The sequence below is a fragment of the Lepus europaeus genome, chromosome 5 (genome assembly GCF_033115175.1).
Source record: "Lepus europaeus isolate LE1 chromosome 5, mLepTim1.pri, whole genome shotgun sequence".
NCBI classification, from domain to species: Eukaryota; Metazoa; Chordata; class Mammalia; order Lagomorpha; family Leporidae; genus Lepus; species Lepus europaeus.
The window spans coordinates 32,008,501-32,027,913 of NC_084831.1; the positions used below are offsets into that span (position 1 = coordinate 32,008,501).

Genomic DNA, 19,413 nt, shown 5'->3' on the forward strand with positions numbered 1-19,413 from the left:
TGTCCTTCCACAAGGTGAAACCTTCCTCATTGTCCCATCTAAAATAATGCCCTACTTCCTGCTATACCCTCTGTTCAGTAAATATCTTCTGTAATTATTACAGATATTAAGCCTCCTAAAATGACTTCATAGCACATGTTACTACTTCCCCTGGGTGTTATTTGTGCTTATTCTCTGTTTCCTCCTACCCAGTTATAAACTGTGTATGAATGGAAACACAGTGTTCATTGCTGTATCTCTACGTTCTAGAAGAACTCTTAGCCATGTAGGCACTCAGTACTCATTTATTGAATGAATAAAAAGTTAAGCCCCAGCCCTTGATATTTTCTTACAAGGATTTCTAGCTTCATTACATAAATTATGACCAGAATGTAAAGCTGAAACATTCCATTCATGCTTTGCAGATTTTAAAATTTCACTTGGAGGGCTTTATTTTCCCTAAGGATTTACTTATTTATTTATTTATTTATTTAATTTGGAAGAGTTTACAGAGCGAAGGGGAGACACAGAAAGTGCTTCATCCACTGATTCCCAGATAGGTATAATGATCAGAGTTGAGCCAGGCCGAAGCCAGGAGCCAGGATCTTGGGCTATCTTCCACTGCTTTTCCCAGGCCATTAGCAGGGAGCTGGGTCAGAAATGGAGCAGCCAGTACTCAAACCAGTGTCCATATGTGTTACCAGCTTTGCAGCTGGCAGCTTTACCTGCTACACCACAAAGCTAATCTCAGGAGTTCTTTTTTTTAAAAGGTAGAGCGCTGGGGCTGGTGCTGTGGCACAACGGGTTAACGCCCTGGCCTGAAGTGCTGGCATCCCATAAGGGTGCCAGTTCAAGACCTGGCTGCTCCACTTCCAATCCAGGCTCTCTGCTATGGTCTGGGAAAACAGTAGAAGATGGCCCAAATCCTTGGGCCCCTGCAAACACGTGGGAGACCTAGAAGAAGCTTCTGGCTCCTGGCTTCGGATCGGTGCAGCTCCAGCAGTTACAGCCAACTGGGGAGTGAACCGGCAGATGGAAGACCTCTCTCTCTCTCTCTCTCTCTCTCTGTAACTCTGACTTTCAAATAAGTAAATAAATCTTTTTAAAAAAATAAATAGGCCGGCGCCGTGGCTCACGAGGCTAATCCTCCGCCTGTGGCGCTGGATTCTAGTCCTGGTTGGGGTGTTGGTTCTGTCCTGGTTGCTCCTCTTCCAGTCCAGCTCTCTGTTGTGGCCCGGGAAGGCAGGGGAGGATGGCCCAAGTCCTTGGGCCCTGTACCCGCATGGGAGATCGGGAGGAAGCACCTGGCTCCTGGCTTCGGATCAGCGCAGCATGGCAGCCATAAGGTAGAGTGCTGAGGGTGCAGGGCAGGTGGCAGTGGTGGAGATAGAGCTCTTCCATCTGCTTGTTCATTCTCCAAATGCCCACAACAGCCAGGGCTGTGCTGGGCTGAAGCTAGAATCTCAGAACTCCCTTCAGGTTTCTCACATGTGCCGTAGGGGCCCAAGGCACTTGAGCCATCATCTGCTGCCTCCGGTGATATATGAGCAGAAATCTGGATTGTAAGTGCAGGAGCCAGGACTTACCACTCTGATACGTGATGCGGAAGTTCCAAGTGGTGGCTTAACCTGTTAAATCAAAATGCCTGCCTATGGAGATCTTTTTGAATCCTAAAATTGCAGTTCATATTTTTCTCTATAAATTGTGGGCCATGGTGAAACTAAGTATAGCTTTAGGATTCAGATTTCTGTAGCTGATTGAATCATAGATTGATGCTTGAGTGGGTGATTGTTCTAGATGTCTGATACCCTGCTTAGCCCGAGTCATGTCTACCCTTTGTGAGAAGCTTTAGTCAGATTCTTTGTTGAAATCTGAGATACTTCTCAGTAGCCAAAATGGTTCTAGGAATTTGTGATTCCATTCTGGCTCCTGGTATCCTCTCCTTTGTATCAACTTTGGTCTGTAAGTTCTCACAAACTCTTAATTCCAGGATTTTGGGTTAGCAGCATCCCACTGGGAAACCATGTAGCCTTTGCACATTGAGATTTAGTCATCATTTGAAGTGAAGGGTTTGTGTAGGCAGAGAGTATGTGGATAGAATTGCAGAATGCTGGTTGTCTGTGTGTTGGGAAATGGCCATACAGAGGAGCCCCTGATATAGGATACAGCCATGTAATAGCCAGTTGTTGCCTATAAGGTGGGCAAGAGTAGGTAGTTTCCCCAACCATTGATTGAAGCTATGCCTCACAGCCTCACTAATAATTTTTTGGGTGTTCTTACCATGGAGAAATCAAAGGATAAAATAATTAGCACTGCCTTTCTTTTCAGACTTCCCACTTCAACCTTAAAAATAGTTATAGAAAACATTTATTGAGCACTTGCCTATTCTAAGCACTGTGCTATGTGTTTTAAATTTGTTGGCATCTAATCCTTATAATAATCCTACGAATAGGATAGCAATTAACTGAGACTCAGATTATATAACTGACCCACTAAATGGTGGACCCAGAGTTTGCTTTGCTTTGCACAAATCATTCTCAGCCACACACATCTTCTTATTTAAGTTTTTCCAAACCTTCTGTTATGAGTGTCTGGTTCTTCCCCAGTTCTGGTTCTTAATTAGAATAGAATTCTTTCACAGAAGGGTTTCTCTTGTTTTGTTTGCTAAGAGAGGAAACTTAAGCAGTCGCATTTGTGACTCTTAAGTCAGGAAACATGCTGGCTGGTTTATTACGAGACTAGATTGGCCAGAGAACATAGGCAAAGTGTGCTTTTTCACAAAATGTCTAGAGAAGTACAAGCAGTAGTCAGAATATGTAGGCTTGAATCTTGGCATTTAGTACCCATATGGCCTTAGGCAGGTAGCTTCATTCTTTATCCGTAAAGTGGGCAAAATGATAGTTTATCTCACAGGATAACTGGGTAGTTCAAAAGTGAAAATAACTAAAGCATCAAACACAGTTCCTGTCATTTATAAATAGAGGCCTTGATGCAAGAATTCTTTAGGCCTAGGGTACAGAACTAGGGAGAAGCAGTCAAGATTGATCAGAGATGAAATCTAAATTTGGACAGAAGAGTTCTATACATAGAGATAGCCTCCTATGAATCTGTTCGTATTTTTTAAAGAATTTGAGGGGCTAACTATAAACCTGTATACTAATTTATTTATTTGCAGTTATTGAGTAGGGTAATGAGATACATACTGCTTACCTCTAGTAATAGCTGGATTATTATGTGTTTGGGAAATGTAATCAGATTAACATGTAGTAATGGCTGTTCTCAGCACCTGATACGTACCAGAAAAAGAAGGAACAGCAAAAATGCTACGCCTTGAATTTAGTACCGCCTCATCCTATAACAACAAAACTTTCCCTTTTATCTCTCAGCCTTTATTTAAAACTGCTTTGTTTCTAGTGTATTAGGCATTGGCAGATACAGAACAATGTGTATGACCTTCTTTGCCAGAAATGGTTATAGGAAAATAAGTATTAAGGTATATGCTGCTGCCTCTAAGTTCAGTAGAATTGTAGGGACAGAGAATATCCATGTTGTATGACATATAAGACTTGACAGAAAAATTGTTGAGTTGAACTTTTCTTTTTTTAAAAGATTTATTTATTTATTTATTCGAAAGGCAGAGTTACAGAGAGGCAGAGGCAGAGAGAGAGAGAGGTCTTCCATCTGCTGGGTCACTCCCCAGATGGCTGCAACAGCCAGAGCTATGCCGATACGAAGCCAGGAGCTTCCTCCTCATCTGTCATGCAGGTGCAGGGGCCCAAGGACTTCGGCCAGCTTCTACTGCTTTCCTAGGCCACAGCTGAGAGCTGGATCAGAGGTGGAGCAGCCAGGACTCAAATTAGTGTCCATATGGGATGCCGGCCCTGCAGACCGGGGCTTTAACCCACTGCACCACAGCGCTGGCCCGAGTTGAACTTTGAAATAATGGTGGAGTTTGGATGGGTAGAAAGGATGATTTACTGATAGGTAAAGAAATTAATGTGTATTTTGCAGGGGCCCACTAGGGAATACCCTGCCAAGACAGAATGGTATTGAAGTCTTATAAGAAGAAAGATCTGTTAGATGGGGCAAAAAGAAAACCTAAGAAGCTGTAGAGCATTTAGAGCTTACATTTGATACAGTAGGAATTAGGAAGGCTTTGAAGGTAGGAAGTGGCATGACTAAAGTGATGTTTTGGGAACATGAGAGAGAGTAGTATACATTAGGTTTAGGACGAGAGATTGGGAGTGAGCAAGAGGAGAGCAAAGAGGACTAGCTGACAGGACAAATGCAGAGAAGGATGTACAGAGATACCTTGCAGAGGCTTCCAAGGCTTGTAGCCTGGAAGACTAGAAGAACTGTTGTTCTGTTACTGACTAAGATGACAGAGAAGGAGTGAAGGGATAGGGAGGATATGGGAAGAGAATCAGCATTATTTTATATGTAATCTTTCCTGGTTGTTTATAACAAGTCCAGGCTAGAGTGCAGGACACCTGGCTCCTTGGCCAGCCTAGTCCTTTTCCCACTGTACCACTTATTTCTATTTGATAGGCACTGATGAGCCGTGTTGTGACTTGGAATATATTGGTAGTAAGTAAGTCACTGCATTCATAGTTATATATACATACAAGTATAATTTAAAACATTTTTTATCATGATTGGGATTAATTTGTTAAATACATCAATGTAAAAACATTTAACACATTTATTTTAAAAGAGACATTGACACCATCATAATTTCATTTGTCTCTGATCTAGTGACAGTTTCTTTTGCACGTGACAACAGAATTAAAGAAAATCCTTAGTTTACTTTGGGAAAGTACTATGGAATCACTAAATGTTCTTTAATTGGAGTTTAAAGTCATCATGTGTTCAGAGGTTGCATAGTTACACATTTACTGTCTACTTCAGCTGAGTTCAGGAGGAGAGTTAAATTAGCTTCAGCAACAGCTGGGAATAAAGATACTTTGTATGTTGGCACCTGTGGGTCTCCCAGTAGCGGGTGTCTGTAATGGGAAACCTCTACTGGGGAAGTATAGCTAGACACATACAATTAAGATTAATTAACTAGGTCATCTGAAAGCCCAGATTCAGAACCCAATGTATAAAGAGTGAGTCCTTTCAGAAATGTAGGTCTAGAAGGTAGAAGAGTTCCTTGGAATCCTGGGGTTCAAGGTTTTAATACTTGATTAATACAGAATTGAGTGAGATGAAATTTTTTATGAAATTTACAAATTTGACAGTGGCCTGGTGTTCCAAATGAATATTTCTTAAAGGGAATATTTTTGTAAAGAATAAGAATTTCCACATATGAAAGAAGAATAATGTTTTAAGCATGAAGCACTTATTTATTTTAAAGAGCCAAAATATCTGTCATGAGAGCTCTTGTCTGATGAGATAGGGATTCAGTTTAGTCTTGATTCCTGAAGAGCCTCTGTATTCAGTTCCTGATGTGTTTGAGAGACAATAGCAAAGGCTTGTTTTTTCTTTTGATGGAGAAAGGAAAGACAAATAGGATCTAATTTACTCACTAGTGTAACACCTTTGGGAATTACACAGTCACTAGGAATAAACGATAAACAGAGCAAATACATTGAAATGGGACCCAAGGGGAATTCAGTTTGGGAATAGAAGAAAAAGTAAACAAGAGCTTAGAAATTCCAGCTGTAGCTTAAATAAGAATCAGTATTAAGATGAATCTTTGAAAAGGAATAACTACAAAGTATTTAATTAAAATTGCAATTTAATATTTTTACTGTGTTCTCATACAGGTAGTAACATGCATGCTTAAGAAATACACAAATGGTAGAAAGGCTGTATGACAACTTGCCTGTTTAAATATTTTATTTCCTAAAACAGAGTTTTTTTAAAAATAGCTTTGAAGAGATGTCTTTCCAGGAGTTAATACGCATCTGGATTTAACTTTTAGTCACAGTTTAATGGATTATGTATGAGTATTTTGGTGTATATATATATATATAATTACACTGTAGGGTCATTATAGAGAGTCAATCAGAGACATCATTTTGAAGAATTCATAGGACATTTTAGGCGTCTCTCAGATACACAGTAGTAAAGTTTATGTAGAAGCATTAATGACCATTTATTTCTTTAAGGAACATGCAGGGGCCAGCACTGTGGCGTAGTGGGTAAAGCCGCCGCCTGCAGTGGCGGCATCCCTTATGGGCGCCAGTTCGAGTCCTGGCTGCTCCACTTCCTATCAGCTCTCTGCTGTGGCCTGGGAAAGCAGTAGAAGATGGCCCAAATACATGGGAGACCCGGAGGAGGCTCCTGGCTCCTGGCTTCAGATCAGCTCAGCTCTGGCCATTGCAGCCAGTTGGGGAGTAAACCAACAAATGGAAGACCTCTCTTTCCTTCTCTCTTTCTGCATAACTCTAACTTTCAAATAAATAAATAAATCTTTTCTAAAATAAAAAAAAAAGTGCAAGTATCCATGTGAGATATATTGCTTATCTGTGGTCTGACATGTCAGATTCATTTATTTGAAAATCAGAGTTACAGAATGGGAGAGAGACAGAAAAATGGTTCATTTCCCAGATGTCTGCAACGGCCAGAGCTGATCTGGGCTAGAGCCATGAGCTTCATCTGGCTTCCCCGTGTGGGTTGCAGGAACCCAAACACGAGGGCCATCTTCCGCTGCTTTTCCCAGGCCTATATGAGGGAACCATGATTTGGAAATGCAGCAGCAGGGACATGAACTGGCACTCAGTGTGAGATGCTGGCATTACAGGTGATAACCTTACCACACCACACCACAACACTGGCCCCAAGAAGGCTGACATTTTCTTTTATTTTTTAAAGATTTATTTATTTGAAAGTCAGAGTTACACAGACAGAGAGGGAGAAGGAGAGAGAGAGAGAAGAGCTGTGCCTATCCAAAACCAAGAGCCAGGAGCCTCCTCCCGATCTCCTACATCGGTGTAGGGGCCCAAGGAGTTGGGCCATCTTCCACTGCTTTCCCAGGCCATAGCAGAGAGCTGGAATGGAAGTGGAGAATCTGGGAGTCGAACTAGCACCCATATGGGATGTCGGCACTGCAGGCAATGGCTTTACCCACTGTCATAGTGCTAGCCCCAAAGGCTGACATTTAAAAACTAATGTGATGTCTGTGAATCTGATGTTTTTTCTAAAAGTAGGACCAGGATACTTGAAATGTAAGTTTGCTAACTGTAACTCCCACCTTTCCATTCTACAAGCATGGAAGTCAGGACTGTTATATGAAGAACTTGAAATCTTTTTTGATTCACTTTTGAAAAAATAAAACACCAATTTCAGTTTTTCAAAATCTGTTAGAAAGTTATTGGCAGTATATATCATTAATGACACTGGCAGAAGACTCGCTTATATTGATAGCTTAAGCAGAAAAATATGCTGCCTCTACCCAACTTCTCTTATGCCAGCTGGCTTCCTTTTACACCATTGGTGTTTCCCTTCCTTTCTTTTATATTGAAGATAGACATTTTCTTTTAAGAGAAGTTTAGATTCATGTGTAATAGTTGGAAATACTACAGAAATGCCTTACAGTCTTTCAAAATGTATCCACTGGAGTACTTGCTGGGCACTAGGGCTACAAAGATGGACAAGACACAAGGGCAAGAGACTTAGGGAGAGGTTTGATATAGAAATTAAGAGTTCTGAGTCATTATTGGAAACCAGGAAGTGAATCAGAATAACATTTTGGAACTCTTTAGAATGACGAAAAGCTTACAACAACCTGAGGAGATTTTATTTAAAAAAAAAAAAAAAAAATCTCAGTAAGAACAGGGAGCTTGGTGGTATTTTAACTTGTCTTACTTCCCATCCTCTTTTCTTTTTTTTTTTTTTTTTTTCTTTTTTTTATTTTTGACAGAGTGGACAGTGAGAGAGAGAGAGAGACAGAAAGGTCTTCCTTTTGCCGTTGGTTCACCCTCCAATGGCCGCCGCTGTAGGCGCGCTGTGGCCGGCGCACCGCGCTGATCCGATGGCAGGAGCCAGGTGCTTCTCCTGGTCTCCCATGGGGTGCAGGGCCCAAGGACTTGGGCCATCCTCCACTGCACTCCCTAGCCATAGCAGAGAGCTGGCCTGGAAGAGGGACAACCGGGACAGGATCGGTGCCCCGACCGGGACTAGAACCCGGTGTGCCAGCGCCGCAAGGCGGAGGATTAGCCTAGTGAGCCATGGCGCCGGCCCCCATCCTCTTTTCTAAAACTCCCACAGTACCCTTGAAAATGATCAGCATTGCAACTATATTACCTGTGTAAAACAGCAACCTAGCAGCTATCTGAGGAGGCAGAATAAATAGATTTGGAGTTCCCCCAAAAGTTCATTCCTAGAAAATTGTAATTATTTGTTCTTGCCCCAAAGCTCCATCATCAGGACTTTTGTTTGTTTGACTTAGAGCTCACTTGTGCCAGAAACTGTCTGCCCAGGATATTTGTCAGAAATAATCACTGGTAATTATTTAACATAACAGTTGTCTGAGGAGGCATATCACCAGTTAGATTAATAAGATGTTGACCAAAAAAAAAGGAAAAACTGGGATTTGAGTTGTCCACAGGCAATTTTGATTTTTTTGTTGATTTGTTTTGTTTTTAAGATTCATTCATTTATTTGAAAGGCAGGGAGAGACAGAGATCTTCCAACCACTGGTTTACTTCCCTGATGGCCGCAGCAGCCAGAGCTGGGCCTGGCCAAAGGCAGGAGCCAGGAACTCCATCCAGGTCTCCCATGTGGGTGGCAAAGGCCCAGGTACTTTGGCTATCTTCTGCTGCCTTCCTATGCACATTAGCCAGAAACTGTATAAGAAAGCTGAGAGCCAGGACTCAAACCAGCACTCTGATGTGGAATACCATTTTTGCAAAAGCTCTGACTTATTTTTGAGACTTTAGAAGGTGTTTCCGTGTATAGCTCTCTGCCTAAAAAGGCCCTCATCCCTCACCTCTGGTTTAGTGGAGGAGTAAGGGCAAGGCAGAGTTGTAAACTGTCTTAAATATTGAAAGCATGCCCCACCACACACAGAGCATCTCAACAGAAAGACTTATCTGTTCAAGGCATTTAAGGAAATGTCTGTGTGTGTGTGTGTGTGTGTGTGTGTGTATATATATATAGCGCCAGTCATTAAGCTAACTGAGCAGAGACTACAGTGACCACACCTGATGAATATACAGATGTTACTGCTGTGCCGTAGCAAGTAAAGCTGCCGCTTGCATTGCCAGCATCCCATATCGGGGCCGGTTCAAGTCCCAGCTGCTCCACTTCTGATCCACTATCTGCTATGGCCTGGAAAAGCAGTAGAAAATGGCCCAAGTCCTTGGGCCCCTGAACCCACATGGGAGACCAGCAAGAAGCTCCTGGCTCCTGACTTCGGATCAGTGCAGCTCTGGACATTGCGGCCAGTTGGGGAGTAAAGCATCAGATGGAAGACTTTCTCTCCCTCCCTCCCTCCCTCCCTCTCTCTGTCTCTCTGCCCCTCTTTCTCTCTGTGTAACTTTGACTTTCAAATAAATAAAATTTGCTTTTTCACAGGCAGAGTTAGAGACACAGAGAGAAAGGTCTTCCTTCCGTTGGTTCAACCCCCAAATGGCCGTCATGGCCGGCGCGCTGCGCCAATCCGAATCCAGGAGCCAGATGCTTCCTCCCGTTCTCCTATGCGGGTGCAGGGCCCAAGGACTTGGGCCATCCTCCACTGCCTTCTCGGGCCTGGACTAGAAGAGGAGCAACCGGGACAGAATCCAGCGCCCCAACCGGGACTAGAACCCGGAGTTACCGGTGCCTCAGGTGGAGGATTAGCCTAGTGAGCTGCAGTGCTGGCCCAAATAAATAAATCTTAAAAAAAAAAAAAGAATTGTTCCAGAAAAGTCACAGAACAAACCATAGAGAAATGAGTGAAATCTCGTTTTTATAGTTGTCCTAATATATGAGGGTACTTCAAAAAGTTCATGAGAAAATGGACAAAAGATAACATTATTTTGGTGCAAAAAATTTTGAAACCCATGCATAGATTTTTTTTATAATAACATTTTCGTGAACTTTCTGAAGAGCCTTATGCATGGGTTTCAAAATAAATGTCTTTTAATTCCATTTTCCACAAAGTTATTGAAGTATTCTTAATATTAGTTAAAATATTGTCATTTGAGTGAGTGTTCAGTCTTGTGGTTAATATGCTATTTGGGAAATCCACATTTTGTATTGATGTGCATGGGTCCAAGTTTGAGCTCTGCACCTGATTCCACCTTTCTGCTAATGTGAACCCTGATGGGAGCAGTGATAACACAAGTAATTAAGTTCCTGCCAGCCATTTGGGAGACCAGAATTGAGTTAATGGCTCCTGTCTTTGACTCCAACTATTACAGGCATTTGGAGATGCTTCCTCTGTTTGTGTCTTTATATGGTTCTGCCTCTCAAATAAATAAATTTTTCTTTGAATCCAGTTATCATGGGGCTGTGCATGGTAGGCTAAGCCCCCACCTGTGGCACTGGCATCCCATATGGATGCTGGTTAATGTCCCGGCTGCTCCAAAGAAAATAAAAAATCCCACTATCATACAAGAAACATGATAATTCTTACTCAGGAAAAAAAGCAGCCAGTAGAAACGTTTTTTGAGGAAGCCCTCACCCAGGATTCAGTAGACACAGAACTTTTTTTTTTTTAAGCTTGTTTGAAAGGCAGAGAGACATAGGCAGACAGCATTCTCATCTGCTTGTTCACTTCCCAGTTAGGCTGAAGCTGAGACCCAGGAACTCATTCTAGTTCTCCCACATGAGTGACAGGCACCCAAATACTTTCATCATCACCTTCTTCCCAGGGTGAGTATTAGGAAACTGTAATTGGGAATGGAGCTGGGATTTGAACTCAGGCACTCTGATATGGGAAGCAGACATCCCAGTGTCTTAAATGCTGTGCCAGATGCCTGCTCCTGGATAAAGAATTTAGATAAGTTACTATAATGCAGTCAGTTCTTGGACTGCAAACCCTGAATTAGTGAATAATGAACCATTGCTTCCAACAGAAATGCAGAATTAGAGTATTGTGAGCTTTTGTCCTTCAACCAATCCATATATGAACTTTATGTGTATTTCTGGTTAAAACTACCTTATTTGATGTATATTGCTGCTTTATTTATTGAACTGATGGACAACTCATAACTCGTGAGCCCATAACTCATACATGAACAAAGCTTGTCTAACACATGTTTTCTATATAAAGTGCATCATAGTCATGTATGTAGGAACATTAGCTCTTCAGCAGTACATTTGGAGTCTGTTTTAAGTGGCAAGATCACTAACGAAAAGCATAGAAATGAGAAAAACATGGCATTAAATAAAATGCACTGAAGAACCATTATTTACAGTGTGACAGCTGAAATTGAAGTAGAATGTCATCTTGTTGACTTCCGCTGGTAATGTCACATCAGGTGACTCAAATTTTTCACAACTCAGTGTATGTTCATGAATGATCACAAAAATGGTGTGTTGACTTAGTAAGTCAGCTAATTCACATATACAGACTACAGATAATAAGGTCAAACTGTATATTTGAAGAACCAAAGTAAACATGTCTGAAGAGTTTTAAGCAGTATGAGAACAACATGTCAATAGATAGAGCATACCAGTAAAGAGGTAGAAATTATAAATACAGCCAGCGCCGCGGCTCAGTAGGCTAATCCTCCGCCTTGCCGCGCCGGCACACCGGGTTCTAGTCCCGGTCGGGGCACCGATCCTGTCCCGGTTGCCCCTCTTCCATGCCAGCTCTCTGCTGTGCAGTGGAGGATGGCCCAAGTGCTTGGGCCCTGCACCCCATGGGAGACCAGGAGAAGCACCTGGCTCCTGCCATCGGCTCAGTGCGGTGCGCTGGCCGCAGCACGCCTACCGCGGCGGCCATTGGAAGGTGAACCAACGGCAAAAGGAAGACCTTTCTCTCTGTCTCCCTCTACTGTCCACTCTGCCTGTCAAAAAAAAAAAAAAAGAAATTATAAATACAAACCAAATAGAAATTTTAGAATACAATTACTAAAGTTAATTCATGAGAAAAGTTCTTCATCAGATGGGTATTAGCAAAAGAAACAAACAACAGACTTGAATGGAGCAGGTGAGTTGAGGTTATCCAGTCTGAGGGATATAGAGCCCAAAATACATAAATTGACAGAATTGAAGGGGAAAATCTATAAATATTATAGTTGGATACTTATTAAATACGCAATTTCAATAATGGGTAGACAAAGAAATGGAAGTGACAAAGAAATGGAAGGTTTGAACACTTTAAAGCCAACAGACCAACAGACATTTATAGGATACTCAGCATCAGCTGGATATGTAATCTCAAATTCACATGGAGTAACCTTCAGGATAAGCTATATGGGTAGGCCATAAACCTCAAGGAATTTAAATGTTTTTATTCATCTGAAAGACAGGAGAGACAGAAATCTTCCATCTGCTGGCTTACTCCCCAAATTCTGGTTCAGCGCCAGTGAAAGCCAGGAGCCTGGAACTCAGCCAGAGCTCCCACGTGGGTGGCAAGAATTCAAGTGCTTTAGCCATGGCACGTTGTCTCCTGTGGTATGTATTAGCAGGAAACTGGAATTGGAAACAGAGCTAAGGCTCAAACACAGACACTCTGAAATGGGATGCAGGCACCTTAACTGCTGTGCCAAACACTCAACCCAACTCACACCAGCACTCTGATGTGGGATGTTGGCATCACAGGTGGCAGCTTAGCTTACTGTACTACAGTGTTGACCCCCTAAGTTTTATTTTGTTTTGCTTTTTAAGATTTATTTTTATTTGAAAGTCATAGTGACAGAGGGGGGAGAGACAGAGCAAGATCTTCTATCTACTGATTTACTCCCCAGATGTTTGCAAGAGCCAGCAGTAGGCCAGACCAAAAGCAGGAACCAGGAACTCCATCTGGGTTTCCCACCTAGGTAGCAGGAAGCCAAGTACTTTGGCCATCATCTGCTGCCTCACAGGAACATTAACAGAAGCTGGATTGGAAGTCTATAGTTGTGAGGACCAGGCACTTTGATATGTGATGAAGGTGCCCCAAGCAGTGCTCAATCCACTGCGCCACTTTGCCTGCTCCTGAGCTCAGGCTTTGTTTTTAAGATTTATTTTATATGAAGATTTTTTTTAAGATTTATTTTATACTTATTTTATATGGGAGAGACAGAAAAACAATTTCCGTCTGCTGGTTCACTCTCCAAATGGCTGCAATGGCTTGGGCTGGGCCAGGACGAAGCCAGGAGCCTGGAACTGTATCCTGACCTCACATGGGTGGCATGGGTCCAGACACTAAGGCCATCCTCTGCCGTTTTCCCTGTCACATTAAAAGAGAGCTGGATCAGAAGCTGAGCAGCCAGAACTTGAACTGGCATGCATATAATAGGATACTGGTGTTGCAGGTAGGGACTTAACCCAGTGTGCCTCAGTGCTAGCCCCTGAGCTCAGTTTTGTGGACAAATTAGAATAGAGTGTGCTTTATGTCTGAGAATTTTAGTGTTATGTTAAACTAAGGTTATAAATTTTCAAAATTGTCCTTGTCCCATCAGAATCAAGGTTGAGATTCACACGCTAAGAGTTTTCTGTTGCCTTTCTGAGTCTACCCATTTTTGTAGTTTTCCCTGTCTCTCAATTTTTACCCCTTTGGGGGTCCCAGCATTTTGTGGAAAACATCAGTGCCAACTTCCTGTCCTCAGGTCCAGGCTTTGTTATCTTCTGTTCAAGACATAAAAACCCTGCCCAGGGCCCACATAGTGGCATAGTAGGCTAAGCCTCCGCCTACAGTGCTGGCATCACATTTAGGTACCAATTCGTGTCCCAGCTGTTCCTCTTCCAATCCAGCTCTCTGCTATGGCCTGGGAAAGCAGTGGAAGATGGCCCAAGTTCTTGGACCCTTGCATCCACGTGGGAGACCTGAAAGAAGCTTCTGGCTTCTGACTTTGGATTGGCCCAGCACAGGCCATTGGGGCCATTTGAGGAGTGAACCAGCAGATGGAAGACATTTCTCTCTGTCTCTCCTTCTCTCTGACTGTAACTCTACCTTTCAAAGAAATAAGATCTTTAAAAAAACAAACAAAAAATACCTAGCCTCTTATTTAATGAAATTATCAGTGATTGAGCAAGTTAGGGCCATTTCCAAGTCACACTGTTCCCCCCTTGTGATTTCTTTTACTTTTCTGAGTGTTCAGCTGTGTACTTTTGTTATGTTTCACCCGGGGTTTCTAAGTACCTTGCCTCAGGAGATTTTCAGGTATGATTCTTATACAACTCTGTTTTTATTCCTCATTCATACCCAGGGCTGGCAGGAAGGTATGTAACCATTACATTTGGAATTCAGAGGATGAGATGATATGTTTTAATCTTTGCCATCCCAAATTTCTGGCATTAGCACCTCATGCCTTTATACTAACATTTTTAACATTGATAAATTCAGATGCCATTGATTGTGTTTATGTGTGATTTATACTTTAGTATCCTTAAATTCATCAGACTTTTGTTATGAAAGAGATTTTGAGAAGGGACAACTGTGAGAGAGCGACTTGGGTTTTGGAAGACGCTGAAAGTCAAAAGAGAGTGTAGAATGGATGATCCTGAATATTTTTTCAGATTCTTCTCTTTTTTTTTTTTAAGATTTATTTTAAGTTCTTGGCTGGTGCTATTCACTGTTTCAGTTCAGTAAATGTCATTGACTACCCGTAGAAATAAGCAATCAACATACTCCTTGCCTTCAGTGAACACACAGCAGGGTGGGGGGATCAAAAAGTATATGGGTTTCTTTTTTATATAATCATAATGTGTTATCAAATCTGCTTTTATAACATCTCAATACAGATGGTAGCTGAGAGTATGGAATCTGGAACGAGATTGAGGTAGATCCTGGACCCATTTCTCCCTGTATAACCCTTGGCAAATTACTTTTCTGTGCCATGGGTTTTGTTTGTAAATGGGGACACCGATGGTGTACTTAATTTTGTAGGGTTGTCAGAAAGATGTAATGGGGGCCGGCGCCATGGCTCAATAGGCTAATCCTCCGCCTGTGGCGCCAGCACACCGGGTTCTAGTCCCGGTCGGGGTACCGAATTCTATCCCGGTTGCCCCTCTTCCAGGCCAGCTCTCTGCTATGGCACGGGAGTGCAGTGGAGGATGGCCCAAGTGCTTGGGCCCTGCCCCCACATGGGAGACGAGGAAAAGCACCTGGCTCCTGGCTTCTGATCAGCGCGGTGCGCCGGCTGCAGCGTGCCGGCCGCAGCAGCCATTGGAGGGTGAACCAACGGTAAAGGAAGACCTTTCTCTCTGTCTCTCTCTCACTGTCCACTCTGCCTGTCCAAAAAAAAAAAAAAAAAAAAAAAAGGGGTGCCAGGAAAAGCTATAGGAATGTTAAAAATACAATTAGCATTATTAGTAAAGAAGAAATATTCAGCCAACAAAATGCCTCCATTCATTAAAATATATATTATTTTCAGTATCATATTGAACCCATTATGTGCTATAGATATGTATAAACATAATACTAGAAGAAAATTCACCCTGTTATCAGTATTTTTCACTTTTATATCATGAACGTTTTTATAATTAGAAGAAATCTAATAAATAGAAGTTAATCAAACTAAATACTGATCTCAAGGGATCTCTTTTGGGTATGTAGTCAAATGAAAACAATAACAAATGCTTGAATTTCCACCTAAAACTCCATGGATAAATTCCGTGTCTTTCATTCTATTACCATTAGCCTATAAGGTACCTTTACGCAAATCAGCAAAAAGTACCATACCTCCTGTCTCCTCTTTCATGTGTGTTTTTTTTTTTTTCCCCCCCAGAGGTCTGTCTTTTTTAGAGGGGAAGAGCCCCGTGCCAAACTTTAGGGCTTGCTGAGCTGCCTAAATGTCAGTCTGCACCAGTTTTTGTGCCATGCAAAGCAGCACAACCCTTGTTCAGGATGTCTTCCAGATAGTGTGCAGTTTAGTTCTATCCTAAGGCTCTGATATTATTTAATTTTCCCTTCCATTCTCTGCCAGCTAAATGGTATCCTGCTTTACAGTTACATCAGATAACCACACCCTACCTTGTTCATCTAGACTCTGGTAATCTCTTGGGGAGCAATTTTCTTTGAAGTCTCCTTTATGTACTACAATCTGTATTATTACTAATCTCTTCAGACTCCTGGTCCATGTATTTTTCTTGCCATTCATTTTGTGGCCACTAAGTGATTTATCTTGCTGTCGCTCACTCCAAGAAATATTTATTGATGTTCCCTATTTGCCTGGCACTGTTGTAGCCACTGAAGATACAATAATGAAAGAAACAATTTGCCCTTATGGAATTTATATCTAGTGTAAGACAGATGTAAATTAATACTTGATTATTTGGTGTATATATTCCACACTTGTCTCAATAGCTATACAGTATAAATCCTCAGGATATAAATCATATTTGAAAACAGAGAATTGGTTGGTTTCAATCCAACACAAGGAAATTCCTAGATAGTCCTTGAAACTCAAAAGCTCATCAGTTACCTTCATTTTAATTTACTTCAGGTGAGAAGTTTCTTAGCATAGATTTGATTTTTAGTGTGATATTAGCTATTTAATTTTATTTCTTTTTCATATCTTTTTTATATTTAAGAAGGAACAGATATTTAGAGCATAATGCCGAAATCCTCTTCAACAAAACAAATGTCAGATGTGTGCTTATTTCTGATGTGAAGATTCTGAGGCAGACACTTAAGGGAGATGAAAGTATAAAAGGAGTAGGCATTGTGGCACAGCAGATTAAACTGCTGTTTGGGGTGCCAGTGCCGTGGCACAGTGAGTTAATCCTCCGCCTATGGCACCGGCATCCCATATGGGCACCGGTTCTAGTCCCAGCTGTTCCTCTTCCAATCCAGCTCTCTGCTGTGGCCTGGGAAAGCAGTGGAAGATGGTCCAAGTCCTTAGGACCCTGCACCCACGTGGGAGACCAGGAAAAAACACCTGGCTCCTGACTTCGGATCGGTGCAGCTCTGGCCGTTGCGGCTATTTGGGGAGTGAACCAATGGAAGGAAGACCTTTCTCTCTGTCTCTCTCTCTGACTGTAACTCTACCTCTCAAATACATAAATAAAATATTAAAAAAGAAAAAAACAACGCTGTTTGGGGTGCCTGCATCTTGCATTGTAGAGCAGGTTTGAGTCTCAGTTAACTCTACTTCCTATTCAGCTTCCTGCTAATGCTCCTAGGAGGCAGCACATAATGGCCCAAGTACTTGGGTCCCTGTTACCCATGTGGGAGACCTGGATGAGTTTCTGGGTTCCTGGCTTTGGCTTAGCCCAGCCCCAGTTGCTGCAAGCATTTGGAAAATGAACCAGCAAATGGAAGCTCGCTCACTCGCTTGTGCGCTCTCTCTCTCTCTCTCTCCCTCTCTCCCTGTCTCCCTGTCTCCCTGTCTTTCCTGTTCCTTTTGTCATTCTGCCTTTCAAATCAATAAATCTTTGGGGTCAGCATTGTGGCACAGAGAATTAAGATGCTGCATGCAATGCTGGGATCCCATATGGGTGCCAGTTCGAATCTTGGCTGCTTCACGTGATCCACCTCCCTGACGATGTGCCTAGGAAAGCAGCAGAAGATGGTCCAAGTGCTCAGACCCTTGCCATTCATGTGGGAGACCAAGATCAAATTTCTGGCTCCTGGCTTTGGCCTGGTCCGGTCCTGGATGTTGTGGTCATTTGGGAATGAAAGGTCTCTGTCTTTCCCACCCTCTCCTTGTAACTCTGCTTTTCCAATAAATAAATATTTTTAAAAGTCTGTTTTCTGTTTTCAAGGGATTAAGAGTCCACAAGGAAGGGCAGATAACAGACTTTAAAGAAGCTCTGGCTTCAGTTTCTTTACATATGAAAATAATCAGATGTCTTACCTAGTATAAAGTGAAAGTGTAAAATGAATCTAGAGAGATGTTCCCTTATCAGCTCAGTTATGGAGTTCTGGTCTAAGTCCCAGATGCTCCACTTTGAACCCAGCTTCCTGTTGATGTGCCTGGGAAGGCAGCAGATGATGACTCCAAGTACTTGTGTCCTGGCTTTGGGCTGGCTCAGACCTGGCTGTTGGGGACATTTGAGGAGTAAGCTACTAGAAGATTCATTTTCTTTGTCTCTCTCTCTCTCTCTCTTCTTCACTTTTTGTCTCTGCCTACCAAATCTTTTGGAAAATAGATTATAACAAAAGAGTAAATGCTAACTAAAAGAATGTCAATATTTTGGTCTTGCTGGGGATGTATAACATTTGGAGAAAGTTAAGGCTAGGGCAGTGGAAAATGGCCCAAGTGCTTAGGCTGCTGCACCCACATGGGAAACCCAGAAGAAGCTCCTGATTCCTGGCTTTAGATCAGCTCAGCTCCGGCCATTCCAGCCATTTGGAGAGTGAACCAGCAGATGGAAGACCTCTCTCTGTAGCTCTGCCTCTCAAATAAATCTTTAAATCAAAAAAAGAAAGTTAAGGCTAAACTTAATTTCAGACGGTGGTAGAGAAAGTTACACTGGGCAGTGCAAGAACGTGATTACCAGTAAACCTTATAGTAGACTCAGAAGGCACTGAGATACTAGAAAAAGAAGTTCATCTTCCCTTAAGGCTGGATTATCCTTAGCTATATTGAAATACTGTATTTTTCTTCCTCTCTGGAATGTTTTCCTCATTTTACTCTCCCCTTTCCGTGGCTTATCCCTACTTGTTTTGTTGTTGTTGTTGTTTTAATTTTTTTTTTTTTTTATTCAAGAGAGGTTTACAGACAGTGAGAGGAAGAGAGAGAAGGGTCTTCCATCTGCTGGTTCACTCCCCAAATGGGTGGCAGTGGTCAGAGCTGAGCCAATCCAAACCCAGGAACCAGGAGTTTCTTCCTGGTCTCCCACACAGGGGCAGAGGCCCGAGCACTTGGGCCATCTCTGCTGCTTTCTCAGGCCATATCAGAGAGCTGGGTCAGAAGTGGAGCAGTTGGGACTAGAACCGCTGCCCATATGGGATGCTGGTACCACAGGGGGAGGACAGAGTGTGAGACAGATTTCTCATCTGTCTGTTTACTCCCTAAATGCCTGCAAGGACTGGGCCAGGCAAAAGTCAGGAACTAGTAATTCCCTGCAGATCTCCCACATGGCTGGCAGGGGCCCAAGTATTTGAGCCATCATCTGCTGCCCATTTCCTGCAGTAGAAGGAAACTGGATCTGAAATAGAGTAACCAGGAGTTAGAAAGACCGACCTCCCATCCAGCGTGGCACAGTCCCTAGATGGCTGCAGTGGCCAGCACTGAAGCCAGGAGCTCCACCCAGGTCTCTCACATGGGCAGCAGGGACCCAAATAGTTGGACCATCCTCTGCTACTCTTCCCAGGCCATCAGCAGGGAGCTGGATTGGAAATAGAGCAGCCAGGACTCGAACCCATGCCCATGTTGGATGCCCGCACCACAGACAGCAGCTTTACCT

The 19,413-nt window shown here is 42.6% G+C and overlaps 1 protein-coding gene across 2 annotated transcripts in view; it reads left to right on the forward strand.

Annotated features, from left to right (window-relative positions):
* The window catches only part of RLF (RLF zinc finger), an 88,105-nt gene that overhangs the window by 53,072 nt on the left and 15,620 nt on the right, over positions 1 to 19,413 (forward strand). The gene's annotated exons all lie outside the window — the stretch shown is intronic.